The 15664-nt window shown below is 54.5% G+C and overlaps 1 protein-coding gene and 1 long non-coding RNA gene across 2 annotated transcripts in view; both read left to right on the top strand.

Moving 5' to 3' along the window:
- Window positions 1–9918: 9918 nt before the first annotated feature.
- LOC126037502 (uncharacterized) lies at window positions 9919–10711 on the top strand. The gene is made up of 3 exons (XR_007505723.1): window positions 9919–10004; window positions 10092–10261; window positions 10633–10711. It is a non-coding gene; the product is annotated as an uncharacterized LOC126037502 (long non-coding RNA).
- Window positions 10712–13092: 2381 nt separating this feature from the next.
- The window catches only part of LOC126037494 (electroneutral sodium bicarbonate exchanger 1-like), a 102784-nt gene continuing 100212 nt past the window's right edge, over window positions 13093–15664 (top strand). The window contains exon 1 of the mRNA XM_049797830.1: window positions 13093–13302. The gene's annotated coding sequence lies outside the window, so the exon portion shown is untranslated. The remainder of the gene's footprint in view (window positions 13303–15664) is intronic.

Here is a 15664-nt window from a genome sequence, read left to right on the forward strand (position 1 = left end):
CATCCCAGAACGTTTTGACATCTGTGTTCGGGACCGGAGATCCCATCTACCTGCCCCAGACTCCTCCAAGTAAGTAGCTCGAGACATTTTTGTTCTCCTGTAGAGAAATCTCTCAACTCCGACAGCCACCTGAGACTCCTCCTAGGCATCTCCCACAGTCTTCTGTCCTCTGCTTTACCTACCTAAGGGGTCAGGTAGAAGCCCCAGACTCCTCTTAGGAAGCTACCGTTGAGGTTTTTTCTGTTTTGGCGGAGCCTGTGCCCTCTGGGATCCCCTGTGATTCCTTCCAGACGTCTCCTAGAGTCTTTTGGCCTTTTCTTATAAGGACCGGAGATCCCAGGTAGCAGCCCCAGACTTGTCTAATGAGGCTACCCTAGATGATTCTTCTGTTTTGCAGGAAGCTCTCTTCTCCAGGATTGACCCAAGACTCCTCCCAGGCGTCATCCCAGAACGTTTTGACCTCTGCATTCGGGACCGGAGATCCCAGCTACCTGCCCCAGACTCCTCCAAGTAAGTAGCTCGAGACATTTTTGTTCTCCTGTAGAGAAATCTCTCAACTCCGACAGGCACCTGAGACTCCTCCCAGGCATCTCCCACAGTCTTCTGTCCTCTGCTTTACCTACCTAAGGGGTCAGGTAGAAGCCCTAGACTCCTCCAAGGAAGCTACCGTTGACGTTTTTTTCTTTTTTGGAGGAACCTCTGCCCTCCGGGATCCCCTGTGATTCCTTCCAGACGTCTCCTAGGGTCTTTTGGGCATTTCTTATAAGGACCCGAGATCGCAGGTAGCAGCCCCAGACTTGTCTAATGAGGCTACCCTAGATGATTCTTCTCTGTTGCAGGAAGCTCTCTTCTCTGGGATCAACCCAAGAGTCCTCCCAGGCGTCATCCCAGAATGTTTTGACCTCTGCGTTCAGGACCGGAGATCCCAGCTACCTGCCCCAGACTCCTCCAAGTAAGTAGCTCGAGACATTTTTGTTCTCCTGTAGAGAAATCTCTCAACTCCGACAGCCACCTGAGACTCCTCCCAGGCATCTCCCACAGTCTTCTGTCCTCTGCTTTACCTACCTAAGGGGTCAGGTAGAAGCCCCAGACTCCTCCAAGGAAGCTACCGTTGAGGTTTTTTTCTTTTTTGGAGGAACCTCTGCCCTCCTGGATTCCCTGTGATTCCTTCCAGACGTCTCTTAGCGTCTTTTGGCCTTTTCTTATAAGGACCGGAGATCCCAGGTAGCAGCCCCAGACTTGTCTAATGAGGCTACCCTAGATGATTCTTCTCTTTTGCAGGAAGCTCTCTTCTCTGGGATCGACCCAAGACTCCTCCCAGGCGTCATCCCAGAATGTTTTGACCTCTGCGTTCGGGACCGGAGATCCCAGCTACCTGCCCCAGACTCCTCCAAGTAAGTAGCTCGAGACATTTTTGTTCTCCTGTAGAGAAATCTCTCAACTCCGACAGCCACCTGAGACTCCTCCCAGGCATCTCCCACAGTCTTCTGTCCTCTGCTTTACCTACCTAAGGGGTCAGGTAGAAGCCCCAGACTCCTCCAAGGAAGCTACCATTGAGGCTTTTTTCTTTTTTGGAGGAACCTCTGCCCTCCTGGATTCCCTGTGATTCCTTCCAGACGTCTCCTAGCGTCTTTTGGCCTTTTCTTATAAGGACCGGAGATCTCAGGTAGCAGCCCCAGACTTGTCTAATGAGGCTACCCTAGATGATTCTTCTCTTTTGCAGGAAGCTCTCTTCTCCGGGATCGACCCAAGACTCCTCCCAGGCGTCATCCCAGAACGTTTTGACATCTGTGTTCGGGACCGGAGATCCCATCTACCTGCCCCAGACTCCTCCAAGTAAGTAGCTCGAGACATTTTTGTTCTCCTGTAGAGAAATCTCTCAACTCCGACAGCCACCTGAGACTCCTCCTAGGCATCTCCCACAGTCTTCTGTCCTCTGCTTTACCTACCTAAGGGGTCAGGTAGAAGCCCCAGACTCCTCTTAGGAAGCTACCGTTGAGGTTTTTTCTGTTTTGGCGGAGCCTGTGCCCTCTGGGATCCCCTGTGATTCCTTCCAGACGTCTCCTAGAGTCTTTTGGCCTTTTCTTATAAGGACCGGAGATCCCAGGTAGCAGCCCCAGACTTGTCTAATGAGGCTACCCTAGATGATTCTTCTGTTTTGCAGGAAGCTCTCTTCTCCAGGATTGACCCAAGACTCCTCCCAGGCGTCATCCCAGAACGTTTTGACCTCTGCATTCGGGACCGGAGATCCCAGCTACCTGCCCCAGACTCCTCCAAGTAAGTAGCTCGAGACATTTTTGTTCTCCTGTAGAGAAATCTCTCAACTCCGACAGGCACCTGAGACTCCTCCCAGGCATCTCCCACAGTCTTCTGTCCTCTGCTTTACCTACCTAAGGGGTCAGGTAGAAGCCCTAGACTCCTCCAAGGAAGCTACCGTTGTCGTTTTTTTCTTTTTTGGAGGAACCTCTGCCCTCCGGGATCCCCTGTGATTCCTTCCAGACGTCTCCTAGAGTCTTTTGGGCATTTCTTATAAGGACCCGAGATCGCAGGTAGCAGCCCCAGACTTGTCTAATGAGGCTACCCTAGCTGATTCTTCTCTTTTGCAGGAAGCTCTCTTCTCCGGGATCGACCCAAGACTCCTCCCAGGCGTCATCCCAGAACATTTTTACCTCTGCGTTCGGGACCGGAGATCCCAGCTACCTGCCCCAGACTCCTCCAGGTAAGTAGCTCGAGACATTTTTGTTCTCCTGTAGAGAAATCTCTCAACACCGACAGCCACCTGAGACTCCTCCCAGGCATCTCCCACAGTCTTCTGTCCTCTGCTTTACCTACCTAAGGGGTCAGGTTAGAAGCCCCAGACTCCTCCAAGGAAGCTACCGTTGAGGTTTTTTTCTTTTTTTCGAGGAGCCTCTGACCTCCGGGATTCCCTGTGATTCCTTCCAGACGTCTCCTAGCGTCTTTTGGCCTTTTCTTATAAGGACCGGAGATCCCAGGTAGCAGCCCCAGACTTGTCTAATGAGGCTACCCTATATGATTCTTCTCTTTTGCAGGAAGCTCTCTTCTCTGGGATCGACCCAAGACTCCTCCCAGGCGTCATCCCAGAACGTTTTGACATCTGCGTTCGGGACCGGAGATCCCATCTACCTGCCCCAGACTCCTCCAAGTAAGTAGCTCGAGACATTTTTGTTCTCCTGTAGAGAAATCCCTCAACTCCGACAGCCACCTGAGACTCCTCCCAGGCATCTCCCACAGTCTTCTGTCCTCTGCTTTACCTACCTAAGGGGTCAGGTAGAAACCCCAGACTCCTCCAAGGAAGCTACCGTTGAGGCTTTTTTCTTTTTTGGAGGAAACACTGCCCTCCGGGATCCCCTTTGATTCCTTCCAGACGTCTCCTAGAGTCTTTTGGCCTTTTCTTATAAGGACCCGAGATCGCAGGTAGCAGCCCCAGACTTGTTTAATGAGGCTACCCTAGATGATTCTTCTCTTTTGCAGGAAGCTCTCTTCTCCGGAATCAACCCAAGACTCCTCCCAGGCGTCATCCCAGAACATTTTGACCTCTGCGTTCGGGACCGGAGATCCCAGCTACCTGCCCCAGACTCCTCCAAGTAAGTAGCTCGAGACATTTTTGTTCTCCTGTAGAGAAATCTCTCAACTCCGACAGCCACCTGAGACTCCTCCCAGGCACCTCCCACAGTCTTCTGTCCTCTGCTTTACCTACCTAAGGGGTCAGGTAGAAGCCCCAGACTCCTCCAAGGAAGCTACCATTGAGGTTTTTTCTTTTTTGGAGGAGCCTGTGCCCTCCGGGATCCCCTGTGATTCCTTCCAGACGTCTCCTATAGTCTTTTGGCCTTTTCTTATAAGGACCGGAGATCCCAGGTAGCAGCCCCAGACTTGTCTAATGAGGCTACCCTAGATGATTCTTTTCTTTTGCAGGAAGTTCTCTTCTCCGGGGTCGACCCAAGACTCCTCCCAGGCGTCATCCCAGAATGTTTTGACCTCTGCGTTCGGGACCGGAGATCCCAGCTACCTGCCCCAGACTCCTCCAAGTAAGTAGCTCGAGACATTTTTGTTCTCCTGTAGAGAAATCTCTCAACTCCGTCAGCCACCTGAGACTCCTCCCAGGCATCTCCCACAGTCTTCTGTCCTCTGCTTTACCTACCTAAGGGGTCAGGTAGAAGCCCCAGACTCCTCTTAGGAAGCTACTGTTGAGGCTTTTTTCTGTTTTGGAGGAGCCTGTGCCCTCTGGGATCCCCTGTGATTCCTTCCAGACGTCTCCTAGGGTCTTTTGGCCTTTTCTTATAAGGACCGGAGATCTCAGGTAGCAGCCCCAGATTTGTCTAATGAGGCTACCCTAGATGATTCTTCTCTTTTGCAGGAAGCTCTCTTCTCCGGGATCGACCCAAGACTCCTCCCAGGCGTCATCCCAGAACGTTTTGACCTCTGCGTTCGAGACCGGAGATCCCAGCTACCTGCCCCAGACTCCTCCAAGTAAGTAGCTCGAGACATTTTTGTTCTCCTGTAGAGAAATCTCTCAACTCCGACAGCCACCTGAGACTCCTCCCAGGCATCTCCCACAGTCTTCTGTCTTCTGCTTTACCTACCTAAGGGGTCAGGTAGAAGCCCCAGACTCCTCCAAGGAAGCTACCGTTGAGGTTTTTTTCTTTTTTGGAGGAACCTCTGCCCTCCTGGATTCCCTGTGATTCCTTCCAGACGTCTCCTAGCGTCTTTTGGCCTTTTCTTATAAGGACCGGAGATCCCAGGTAGCAGCCCCAGACTTGTCTAATGAGGCTACCCTAGATGATTCTTCTCTTTTGCAGGAAGCTCTCTTCTCTGGGATCAACCCAAGAGTCCTCCCAGGCGTCATCCCAGAATGTTTTGACCTCTGCGTTCAGGACCGGAGATCCCAGCTACCTGCCCCAGACTCCTCCAAGTAAGTAGCTCGACACATTTTTGTTCTCCTGTAGAGAAATCTCTCAACTCCGACAGCCACCTGAGACTCCTCCCAGGCATCTCCCACAGTCTTCTGTCCTCTGCTTTACCTACCTAAGGGGTCAGGTAGAAGCCCCAGACTCCTCCAAGGAAGCTACCGTTGAGGTTTTTTTCTTTTTTGGAGGAACCTCTGCCCTCCTGGATTCCCTGTGATTCCTTCCAGACGTCTCTTAGCGTCTTTTGGCCTTTTCTTATAAGGACCGGAGATCCCAGGTAGCAGCCCCAGACTTGTCTAATGAGGCTACCCTAGATGATTCTTCTCTTTTGCAGGAAGCTCTCTTCTCTGGGATCGACCCAAGACTCCTCCCAGGCGTCATCCCAGAATGTTTTGACCTCTGCGTTCAGGACCGGAGATCCCAGCTACCTGCCCCAGACTCCTCCAAGTAAGTAGCTTGAGACATTTTTGTTCTCCTGTAGAGAAATCTCTCAACTCCGACAGGCACCTGAGACTCCTCCCAGGCATCTCCCACAGTCTTCTGTCCTCTGCTTTACCTACCTAAGGGGTCAGGTAGAAGCCCCAGACTCCTCCAAGGAAGCTACCATTGAGGCTTTTTTCTTTTTTGGAGGAACCTCTGCCCTCCTGGATTCCCTGTGATTCCTTCCAGACGTCTCCTAGCGTCTTTTGGCCTTTTCTTATAAGGACCGGAGATCTCAGGTAGCAGCCCCAGACTTGTCTAATGAGGCTACCCTAGATGATTCTTCTCTTTTGCAGGAAGCTCTCTTCTCCGGGATCGACCCAAGACTCCTCCCAGGCGTCATCCCAGAACGTTTTGACATCTGTGTTCGGGACCGGAGATCCCATCTACCTGCCCCAGACTCCTCCAAGTAAGTAGCTCGAGACATTTTTGTTCTCCTGTAGAGAAATCTCTCAACTCCGACAGCCACCTGAGACTCCTCCTAGGCATCTCCCACAGTCTTCTGTCCTCTGCTTTACCTACCTAAGGGCTCAGGTAGAAGCCCCAGACTCCTCCAAGGAAGCTACCATTGAGGTTTTTTCTTTTTTGGAGGAGCCTGTGCCCTCTGGGATCCCCTGTGATTCCTTCCAGACGTCTCCTAGAGTCTTTTGGCCTTTTCTTATAAGGACCGGAGATCCCAGGTAGCAGCCCCAGACTTGTCTAATGAGGCTACCCTAGATGATTCTTTTCTTTTGCAGGAAGTTCTCTTCTCTGGGATCGACCCAAGAGTCCTCCCAGGCGTCATCCCAGAATGTTTTGACCTCTGCGTTCAGGACCGGAGATCCCAGCTACCTGCCCCAGACTCCTCCAAGTAAGTAGCTCGAGACATTTTTGTTCTCCTGTAGAGAAATCTCTCAACTCCGACAGGCACCTGAGACTCCTCCCAGGCATCTCCCAGTCTTCTGTCCTCTGCTTTACCTACCTAAGGGGTCAGGTAGAAGCCCCAGACTCCTCCAAGGAAGCTACCATTGAGGTTTTTTTCTTTTTTGGAGGAACCTCTGCCCTCCGGGATTCCCTGTGATTCCTTCCAGACGTCTCCTAGAGTCTTTTGGCCTTTTCTTATAAGGACCGGAGATTGCAGGTAGCAGCCCCAGACTTGTCTAATGAGGCTACCCTAGATGATTCTTCTCTTTTGCAGGAAGCTCTCTTCTCCGGGATCGACCCAAGACTCCTCCCAGGCGTCATCCCAGAACATTTTTACCTCTGCGTTCGGGACCGGAGATCCCAGCTACCTGCCCCAGACTCCTCCAAGTAAGTAGCTCGAGACATTTTTGTTCTCCTGTAGAGAAATCTCTCAACTCCGACAGCCACCTGAGACTCCTCCCAGGCATCTCCCACAGTCTTCTGTCCTCTGCTTTACCTACCTAAGGGGTCAGGTAGAAGCCCTAGACTCCTCCAAGGAAGCTACCGTTGAGGTTTTTTTCTTTTTTGGAGGAACCTCTGCCCTCCGGGATCCCCTGTGATTCCTTCCAGACGTCTCCTAGAGTCTTTTGGCCTTTTCTTATAAGGACCCTAGATCGCAGGTAGCAGCCCCAGACTTGTCTAATGAGGCTACCCTAGATGATTCTTCTCTTTTGCAGGAAGCTCTCTTCTCCGGGATCGACCCAAGACTCCTCCCAGGCGTCATCCCAGAACATTTTTACCTCTGCGTTCGGGACCGGAGATCCCAGCTACCTGCCCCAGACTCCTCCAAGTAAGTAGCTCGAGACATTTTTGTTCTCCTGTAGAGAAATCTCTCAACTCCGACAGGCACCTGAGACTCCTCCCAGGCATCTCCCACAGTCTTCTGTCCTCTGCTTTACCTACCTAAGGGCTCAGGTAGAAGCCCCAGACTCCTCCAAGGAAGCTACCGTTGAGGCTTTTTTCTTTTTTTCGAGGAGCCTCTGACCTCCGGGATTCCCTGTGATTCCTTCCAGACGCCTCCTAGCGTCTTTTGGCCTTTTCTTATAAGGACCGGAGATCCCAGGTAGCAGCCCCAGACTTGTCTAATGAGGCTACCCTAGATGATTCTTCTCTTTTGCAGGAAGCTCTCTTCTCCGGGATCGACCCAAGACTCCTCCCAGGCGTCATCCCAGAACGTTTTGACCTCTGCGTTCGGGACCGGAGATCCCATCTACCTGCCCCAGACTCCTCCAAGTAAGTAGCTAAGAGACATTTTTGTTCTCCTGTAGAGAAATCTCTCAACTCCGACAGCCACCTGAGACTCCTCCCAGGCATCTCCCACAGTCTTCTGTCCTCTGCTTTACCAACCTAAGGGGTCAGGTAGAAGCCCTAGACTCCTCCAAGGAAGCTACCGTTGAGGTTTTTTTCTTTTTTTCGAGGAGCCTCTGACCTCCTGGATTCCCTGTGATTCCTTCCAGATGTCTCCTAGCGTCTTTTGGCCTTTTCTTATAAGGACCGGAGATCCCAGGTAGCAGCCCCAGACTTGTCTAATGAGGCTACCCTGGATGGTTCTTTTCTTTTGCAGGAAGCTCTCTTCTCTGGGATCGACCCAAGACTCCTCCCAGGCGTCATCCCAGAATGTTTTGACCTCTGCGTTCAGGACCGGAGATCCCAGCTACCTGCCCCAGACTCCTCCAAGTAAGTAGCTCGAGACATTTTTGTTCTCCTGTAGAGAAATCTCTCAACTCCGACAGGCACCTGAGACTCCTCCCAGGCATCTCCCACAGTCTTCTGTCCTCTGCTTTACCTACCTAAGGGGTCAGGTAGAAGCCCCAGACTCCTCCAAGGAAGCTACCGTTGAGGTTTTTTTCTTTTTTGGAGGAAACACTGCCCTCAGGGATCCCCTTTGATTCCTTCCAGACGTCTCCTAGAGTCTTTTGGGCTTTTCTTATGAGGACCGGAGATCCCAGGTAGCAGCCCCAGACTTGTCTAACGAGGCTACCCTAGATCATTCTTCTCTTTTGCAGGAAGCTCTCCTCCAGGATCGACCTGAGAGTCCTCCCAGGCATCTCCCAGAATCTTTTCGCGTCTGCTTTTCAGACCTTAGATCCTAAGAAAAGATACCTATGAAGAGGCCAAAAGGCTCTGGAGATGCCTGGGAGGAGACACAGGTGGATCCCAAAGGGGCGAGCTTGCTCCAAAAGAGAAAAATCTCAAGGGTAGTTTCCTTTTAGGAGTCTGGGGCTGCTACCTGAGATCTTGCACGAGCAGCAGGCAGTAACCTAGCCAAAATGGAGCGGAGGAGGCCTGACAAGTGGTCCTGCTCAGTGCTGCAGAGGAAGGCAAAAACTCCTGGGGCCCAGTGCCAATCTGCGCCAGGGTAAAATTCCTTCTTGACCCCAGAGCTGGCAATCGGCTATTCCCTGAGCACGTGTGAGCAAGACCTGCCTCCTGGTCCCGCAGGCCGGTCAGGCCCCCCAGAGGATGCCCAAGCCCTGTTCTCCCTGAACCTGGAGCCATCTTGGGGCTTCCAAGAGTGGCCAAGTGCCCCCGGCCTGATTGACCTTGGGGGCAAGAATCCTTCCCGCGCCTTTGGGCCACCAGCGGGTGCTCCAAAGCACTGGGAGCCCTGGCAACATCTCTGCATCCCACTTCTTACGGCTGCTGCCACTGGTTCCGCAGGGAGTGAGGACGGCGAGCTCTGCAGTGCTCCTCAAGAAGACATTCCCTTGGTCTTGCCACAGCTCTCCATGCAAACAAGCCTGATGGCCTCGGGCACCTCCAGGGCTTGGTGGTTCTTCATGTCTCTAGCAGCCTGGTCCAGCCTCTGGTCTTCCTCCCTCAGCACTGGGCAAGGAATTCCAGCGGCTCCTCACGGACTTCCTCTGGGATGTGTCTGGGCCGCCTGCCAGGCAGACTGGCAGTGGGACAGGGGAGGCTGCCCCTTTTATAGTGCCCCGGGGCATTGTGACTGCTGCGTTGCCGGGTGGTGGCATTGTGACATGGGGTGGGGGGTGAGGGGGCCCCCTGTGCGCAGCGCTGCCTGCCGCCCCTCGGCCCAGCATCCTTGGGAGGAAGGCCTTTGGGGTGCCAGCCCCGCGGGCTGTGTGGCGTTACTGAGTCCAGAAGTTTGGCAGAAAATAAACTGCCTTGCATTCCAGCTTATCCTCAGATGTCAGAGGGGCTGGGGACGGCTAGGTTTAATTTCTTTCTGAGCGATGTCCAATTCGACGCTCTAAGGGCGGTCGCGTTCAATATGCTGAGCTATCACAATGAGGGATGCCCTTAATAGCGCACTGTACTCTCGGCTTAGCTGTCTTCAATGCACGAGAATGACCAGACTTAGGGAGTTTGGTTGCACGAACGAACTATCACGACTAGATTAATGAGCAGCGCACTTTATTAAAGCAACGGTACAGGTGCTTTTGGATTGCCTGTGATAAATAGACTGTCTGCAAAGCACGTGCAGGTGGCATTACAGTCGCTTATAAGCGCATGAAATGATGAAAGAAAAGAGCTCTGAAGAATTCTAAGTTACAATTCTAATTTTAATTAGAATTCTAATTCTAATTCATTTCTGTTGTAGGTACCCGTTGCTTTGGCTCCAACCACCCCTGAGAGCGCGGCAGAGCCCCTGGTGCGCCCAGAAGAGCTGGCAAACCTGTCAGAGGAAAGATGGTAAAACGAGCTCGCTTTGGTTAAAATCAGAACCGACTCCAGTGGGTCGTGCCTTTCCCTACCTCATACCGCTGTGGGATGAAAAAGTTTGCAGGCTCTCCCCAGGACAAGGAGAAAAAGAAAAAACGAAAGAGAAAACAGGTCTGGGGAGAGAAGAGTGACAGACACGCAGAAAAGAGGAGGAGGAAGAGAGAAAACGTTTTTGGGGACGGACCGGTGAAAAGATGCAGGAAGGTCCAGCAGTTCAGGAAGCCCAGGTGTGTACCAGGCTCTGCTGCCCATCTTTCCCAACTCTCAGCGCTGCTGCAAGTCAGTCCGACCTGCTGGCAAGGGACGGTGCTGCGCGGGGCTTGGAAATAACTCCATGGCCGCTCCCCAGGGGCTCCCCATCGAGCCCTGCTGCGTGGCACAGGGGCCCTGTGCATCTGTGCATGCATGCAGGTCTCTAAGGGCATTTCCCGTGGGCATAAGGCGCCAGAGCCGTGCCCTGGTTGATGCCAGCCATAGCTCTCTCTTCTGGGCTATGAACAATTCCTCGTCAACGGTGTTCCCTAAAGAAAGGGGAAGCGAGTCATGCCTATTCCTGCCTTCATGGGTTTATCAGTGCTCTCTGACTCTGTCGTTGTAGGTGCCGTTTCCCTGTTACTGGCTGAAGCCCTGTGACTCCCAGGCCCGTCCCCCGCCGCAGTTGATGTTTGCAATAAAAGGATCTTTTCTCTCTTCTGAGTGTGTCTGCCATACGATATTCTGGAGTAGGTAGATGGGTTTTTGTGATGAGTCCTCGGGGAGGAGTCTGGGATCTTGCCTTGTCCCAGCATCCTTTCCCGCAGGCATCAGGGCTGAGTTCAGGTGCTTTAGGAGTGAAACCAAAGCACGGACTCACACAGGAGGGTGGAGGTTGGAAGGGACCTGTAGAGTTCCTCTGGTCCAACCTGCCTGCTCAAGCAGGCTCACCTAGAGCAGGTTGCCCGGGACAATGTGCCCTTGGGTTTTGAACATCGCCAAGGACGGAGACTCTGCAAACTCCCTGGGCAACCTGTGCCAGTGTTTGACCACGTTGACAGGAAAAAGTTGTTTTCTCATGTGCAGCTGGAGCATATCATGTGTTTTAATTTGTGCCTGTTGCCGCTGGTGCTCTCACTGGGCACTCTTGAGAAGAGCCTGGCTCCCTCATCTTCATTCCCTCCCAGCAGGGATAGATAGATGATAGATTGATAGATAGATAGATAGATAAGAAACCCCCCGGCTTTCTCTTCTCCCCACGGCAGTGTGCCAGCTTAAAAGCACCAGGGCAAAGTTGGCTTCCTTGAGGCTCCTTGTTTTGCAGGTGACTTGGAGACGTGGAGGTGCGTGAGGTTCCCCTGCCAAGAGAGGCAGAGGGCTGGAGGGCACAGCTGGACTCCTGCTCCTGCAACAGCAGGGACTCGCTGGCCAGAAATGGCCCCGAGGACCCCGGCAAGGGGCTGTGCTCAGTGCTGCAGAGGAAGGGGAAACTCCCCCCGGGAGCTGTGCCAATCTGCCCGGGGGAAAAAAACTCCTTCCTGAGCCCAGCCCTGGTGCCCCGAGCAGGGTCCGGGGAGCTCCTGCGGGGGAGCGCGTTTGGGGTAGGCAGCCAGGGACCTTTTCCAGCCTGTTTGGTGCAAAGGCACGGGTGGGCATGGGGCATCAGTCCCAGGAGAGCCGTGGCTGACTCCTCTTTCCCGGGAAGGGCAGGTCGCTCTCGCCGTGTCTCTGTCCTGCGCCCACCCGGGTTTCTTTGTCCTGCCAGCTGCTGCCCAGCGAGGAGGATTCGGCTGAGCTCAGCAGGGATGTCCCGGGACCCGCTGAAGGAGAGCTCCTGCTTGGTCAGCATCCTGACCGCTAGCCCCGCTCTCGGGACGGCATGTCCCGTCCCACGCGTGAAGCGGTGCCTGGGCTTGCCCTGGGAGCGGCACGACTCGGGAGCGTTCTCCGGCTGCTGCGGCTCCCGTCCGTGCGATGGACGGAGGCGGCGGTTTCCCTGGCGGCTCTCCGCTGGTCTCGGCCCGCGACCCCTCGGGCTCCCTTTGGGCAGCCCTGCCCCGCACCCTGGGGATGGAAAGCGGCGCGATCCTGCTGCAGCTGCAGCTGCTGCGGGGACAAAGCCACGGGGGAGTGAGCGAGCGAGCAGCCTCGTGGTGCTTGGTCGCCAGCTGGGCTGAAACCACCACAGTCCTTTTTTGCTGACATCATCGCAACTGGGGAGAGAAAGGGCTGAGCTACCAGGGCCACTGCCAGCAGACTGTCATTAGGCACCAGAGTCAACGTTGACTCGAGAGGCCTGGGCAGAGCCCAGACCCCCCTGAAAGCAGCTGCAAGACCTGCCACGAGGTACAGGCCAACTCCTCTGATGCTTCGGGCTCACGCTGGAACCCCAAGCGCTCCAAGCCCCAAAATGCAGCTGCCTCTGCAGCGCAGCAGCAGCAGCAGCAGGAGCCAGTGCCGAGCAGCGTGGGGAGATGGAGCAGAGAGGGGGGGCGCCCGGGCCGGGCTCGGCTCCGTTCGGCTCATCTCGTTTCTGTTCGGCTCCCTTCGGCTGAGCTCGACTCCCTTCGGCTGGGCTCGGCTCATCTCTTCGTCTGGGCTCGGCTCCTCTCGGCTGGGTTCGTCTCCTCTCGTTTGCGCTCGGCTGCCCTCGGTTCCGCTCCGGCCGCAGCCCCGGCCCGGCCCCGCCTGAGGCAAGGGCGGGCGGCGGGCGCGGCGGGGCCAGTGGCCGTGGCGGGGGCTCCTCCCCGTCCGTGGAGCGGTGGGCTGCCCGGCGGTCGCCAGCGCCGGGGCTGCCCGGGGGCCTCGCAGGCCGGCAGCGGGGCTGAGGCGGCGGCGGCGGCGGTGGCGGCATCTCCCCTCGCGGCAGGCCGGGGCGCCGGGTCCCGGCCTTCCCCCCGCAGGCCCGGCCGGTCCCGGCCCCTCCCTGCCGCCCCCGGGGCTGCGGGGGCAGCAGGGGACTGCCTGCCGCTGGTGGCTGTCCGGCGGAGGCCGGCGGGCACCGCGGAGACGTGCGGCTGTGTGTGGAGAGAAAGGAGTTTCTGCCGGCTGTCCCCGCAGGGAAGGGACCCGCAGCCGCCGGGGGTCTCCCTCCCTCCCTCCCTCCCTCCCAGCCTGGCGTGGGTGGCGGGCTGCGACACAGTCCTGCCCGGGCGTTCTTGGCAGCCCCCGGGGCAAGAGGCCCTGGAGGGAGCTTCAGGGAGGTCGGCAGTGGCGTTTCCAGAGCAGTCGCGTCCCGTTGGCTCTGCTGCTTCCTTCCCTCGGCTGGGAGAACGGAGGACGTCCTCGACAGCAGGTACCTACCTGTCGGTTGCCTGAAACCAGGAGGTTCCTAGGTTCCTAGGAGACCCTCAATTCGGACGGGACTGGGGGGGCTGCTCTTTTCCTGCCCTCTTTCACTGACCGTGAAAGCGGTCGCTTCCGAGGGGCTACTGCGCTTGCACGGGAGTGTAATGGGAGTAATGGGAGCTGTAAAAAGCGCTCCTGTTCCAGTGCCGTGCGTGGGTTTCGTGCTTCAGTGGGAAAAGAGGCTGGTTTTACTGACGGTGTTTTGAAATGTTGTTTAAAGCGTTCAGCTGAGAAGCTCTCGAGCCTCTGTAGTGGTTTAACCCCAGCCGGCAGCTAAGCCCTGCACGGCCGCTCGCTCGCTGCCCCGCAGTGGGAGGAGGGAGAGGATCGGAAGGGTGAATCAACTCGCGTGTTGGGATAAAGATGGTTTAACAAGTAAAAGCTGTGCACGTGAGCAAAGCCAAGTCAGGAATTCAGTCACTGCTTCCCATTGTCTGGCAGGTGTTTAGTTTGCAGGAAAGCAGGGTTCCATCACGCCTAACAGTTACTTGGGCATGTCCCCCCTTCCTCCTTCTTCCCCCAGTTATATTGCTGAGCGTGACATCCTGTGGTCTGGAATATCCCTTGGGTCAGTTGGGGTCAGCTGTCCCAGTTTTGTGCCCCCCCCAGCTTCTTGTGCACCCGCAGCCGACTCCCTGGTGGGGTGGGGTGAGGGGCAGAAAAGGCCTTGATGCTGTGTAAGCACTGCTTTCAGCACAAATCCAAAACGTAGCCCCGTGCAAGCTACTGTGGGGAAAATTAACTCTCTGCCAGTCAAAACCAGCACAGCCGTGGAGCTCTGTACGCAAAGTATGTCCTTCTTTCTTGGGCTGTCTGCTGGTAGCAATGTGCCTTTTGCTGGCCTGGCAATCTGGCGCTCAAGTGTGGATGTGGAAAGAGTCTTTGGAAACTCTCAGTGGCAGCAGTTGTTTGTTGTGCTCTTGGGATTTTTTCTTTCACGAGGTTCCCCTTGCGCTGCCACTCCTCTTTGCGACGTGTTTGTGACAAACCTGTCCTGTTGTTTGGAAAGAAGAGCATGCCTCTGCTGCAGGCAGAGGGGCTGAGCAGGCCTTTTAGGATAACTGCTGCTCTCAGTTTCTAGAAGGCACTGTAGTGTCAAGCCTGAGAAAGGAGAGTGAAGGGAGAGTGTTTTAGTCTGTGGTACTGCTGGCATGCAAGGCAGAGAAAGGAAAGCGGCCTTTGGGTGTGCAGGGGACAATGAATAGGAAGGTTGTGGGAGGTAACAGTTGTGTGGTAAGGCTGCAATGGGAAGTTTGAGTTAGCAGCCAGCAAAGTAACTAAAGCACAGGGTGCTGAGCAGCCTGGTCAGCTGGGGAAGATGTAAAACAAGTGAGGAGGATGGTCCTTTAGAAGTGAAAAAGAGACTTTCCCTGAGGGTATTGCCCTGGAGGAATCTGCTTGTGTCTGCTAGTCAGGCAGGCAGACAGAGATGATGGGCAAGTGCTTCTGTGAGTGGGCAAAACCTTGACCAGCTCAGTCGAGGAGCTCTGGAGCTTTTAGTTTGAGAGGGGACTGGGAATTGCTGGAGGCTGCGATCTGTAATAATTCCAGAAGTTTGAGGTGCTCTGAAAAAGGAGCTGGAGCTGCTTAGGTTTAAGGGTTGTATTTTTAAGCAGGTGCCTCTAGATTGGGTCCTGCTGAAGGAGTGTTCTGTAGGGCTCAAACTTGGTCTGAAACTTTATGAGTTGTTGTTGGTGTCTCAGCCTCTGATAAAAAATGAATAATGATAGTATTCATGAGTATTAATAAAAAAGCCGTGGCTCAGCATAATCTGGCTCCCTGTGTATGTTGTTGCAAGGCTGTGATCATCATCGGACAGCAGTTCAAGGTTGATGCCCTCAGAGGCTTTTGGAAAATGTTCTGAACTGTTGAGGTTAAGTCTCTTTTCAGGTGGTGGCACCCGTGCAGAAACTAGGACTGAGATCCTTTTGAGCCAGGAAAGTATCCCTGCATCAGAGGAACAGAACAGTGTCGTGGCATCCCGAAAGGGCTGTTTTCATGCCAGTGAGGTTGCAGCAGGGCTAAAATGCCATAGGCAATGACTCAAGCCTCTGCCTAGAGAGTGGTTTTATGAGTGTGAGTGAATTTGCTTTGGCAATGAGATGTGCACAGGCATTGCCAGGGCCTGGCTTTACTCTGGAAGTGACTGTTGTTAGCTGCTGCAGAATTGAAGAGACTGTGCTATGAACACCACGCCAATTAGGCTGTCTCCAGACCTGAAGCTGCATTAAATCTCGTGCCACACTAGTCTCCTTTTTCCTTTGGAGAAGTAGGCCGAGTCTTTGAAATTCTGCTGCATGACTTTATTT

This window comes from Accipiter gentilis, unplaced genomic scaffold (genome assembly GCF_929443795.1).
Source record: "Accipiter gentilis unplaced genomic scaffold, bAccGen1.1, whole genome shotgun sequence".
In the NCBI taxonomy this organism is placed as follows: Eukaryota; Metazoa; Chordata; class Aves; order Accipitriformes; family Accipitridae; genus Astur; species Astur gentilis.